At 54.0% G+C, this 1,978-nt stretch overlaps 1 protein-coding gene across 1 annotated transcript in view; it reads left to right on the forward strand.

Annotated features, from left to right (window-relative positions):
- Positions 1 to 1,847: 1,847 nt before the first annotated feature.
- Positions 1,848 to 1,978, forward strand: part of DUSP27 (dual specificity phosphatase 27, atypical) — a 38,170-nt gene continuing 38,039 nt past the window's right edge. The window contains 1 exon segment of the mRNA XM_006110009.3: positions 1,848 to 1,946. The gene's annotated coding sequence lies outside the window, so the exon portion shown is untranslated.

Genomic DNA, 1,978 nt, shown 5'->3' on the forward strand with positions numbered 1-1,978 from the left:
GGGGGGGGGGGGGCCGGCGGGGCACAAGGGAATGACCTCAATGACAAATAGCACTGGGCTCCCCCTCTGCCCCGTGCCAGTGCCCGCAGACATTTTATTTCACATTTATCCATATGAATACGTACGCAATTCGGGCACTCAACGGGAAGTGGCGTGGGAAAGTAAGTCTGCTCCCCATCCTGTCCCCGGTCACCTGGCTCCACTTTGTAGGGCAGCCGCGGTCATCGGGTTCTCCCAGCTCTTTTGTGTATATATTCTAGTGTTTGCTCTCCAATGCAGCCTGCCGCCCAAGGAGTTCTTCCCTAATATGTAACTTGTGCTCTGACCAAGTTAGACGTCTCTTCACGCCCAGAAGTCATACTTTCCTACCCCAGGACTTTGTTCACGCCGTCCCCTCTGGAGTTCCTTTCCCCACCGTATCTGCTCTTACAATCCAACCTGTTCTGTAAAGGCCAGCTCAGGCAAAACCTCTTCTTCTGTGAAGGCTTCCCTGATTTCTTCAGCCGAAGGGCTGTCTCCCTCCTTAGAACTCACCCGCTCTCTGGAGCTCTTTAGGACACTCTGCCTTATGCTGGAGTTATTTTTGACCCGGGTCTCATTCCTCCTAATAAACTGTGACCTCATTCGTGTCTTCAGCCAATTTTTCATGATAGTGCGTGTTAGGCATTCTTGCACCTACCCAGGAAGAAAGACCATTTTAAGCATGCATTTGTGTAATTGCTAACTTTGGTCAAGTACAGTGTCTGAGACATAGTGGGCAATCAGTAGATACCTATGAAGGGGTAGACGGATGTGTGGATAGATAGGTGGGTGGGTGGGTGAATGGGTGAATGGGTGGGTGGGTGGATGGGTGGATGGGTGGATGGATGAGTACATGGGTGGATGGGCATATGGGTGGGTGGATGGGTGAATGGGTGAATGGGTGGATGGGTAGGTGAGTGGATGGGTACATGTGTGGGTGGGTGGATGGGTGGATGGACGGGTGAGTGGATGGGCATATGGGTGGGTGGGTGGTTGGGTGAATGGGTGGATGGGTGGGTGAGTGGATGAGCATATGAGTGGGTGGGTAGATGGATGGATAGGTGAATGGGTGGATTGGCAGTCATGGAATATGTGGGATCAGGAGGTGAATTACTGGGTTATTGGCCTTTGCTTTGATCATAGTGATGGTGGGGGTGGTGTTGTGATGCAGGCTGGCTTCATGGGCTTATTTGAAGTTTATGAAGCTCATGGAATTTTTCTATCACCCAGGTTGCGAGCAGACCACCACCGAGGGGTGAGTGTGGAGGAGGGATTTTGGAAGGGAGCACAAATGCCCAGATTGCTATCCGGAGCCACCTGTGTTGTAAGGAATTTGACCCGGCTCAGAAGCACAGACTTCCCTTTGGTCATACCATGCTGCTCTCCAGACACCTAGGAGCGGTCCCACCCCACCCGACACAGGGGTCGTTTCTGTGGCCCCTCTCAGCTGACATGGGGCTGAGGTGCAGTTTGTCTCTTTCTGCAAGATCCTTGCTTCAGACTGTCTTCTGGAAGACTTGGCACAGGCAGCCCCAGGTGGGAGGGTATATATAGAGGGAGCCCAGGTGGGAGGGTATGGAGAGAGAGCCCCCAAAAGCTTTTCTTCCCGTTCTCCACCTACAAAGCGTGAACGTCCCCCCACCTTGGCTGCTGATGGGCTGGGGAATGGGCCCAGAGGGAAAGGGTTAAGTGGGGCCTGCTTTCTGGGGTCGAGCCTGCATTCCTTCTCCCAGAGATATGCCTGCTGTGGGGCCAGAGGCTAAATTTAGAAGGTAGCTCAGGTTTCCTGGTGACAGCTGTCCTGCCCCTCAGAGGAGAGGCCTGAGGAGACTGAGTGGGGCCTCTCACTGGTCAGGCTTGTGGTGTTGCCTCTGGGTCCCCCAGTCCTGGGAGACCGCCCTTGGTGTGGAGACCACAGATCCGCGGTGAGTGCACTACCTTCTCCTCTCTGTCCCGT

The sequence above is a fragment of the Myotis lucifugus genome, unplaced genomic scaffold, assembly GCF_000147115.1.
Source record: "Myotis lucifugus unplaced genomic scaffold, Myoluc2.0 scaffold_279, whole genome shotgun sequence".
Classification (NCBI taxonomy): Eukaryota; Metazoa; Chordata; class Mammalia; order Chiroptera; family Vespertilionidae; genus Myotis; species Myotis lucifugus.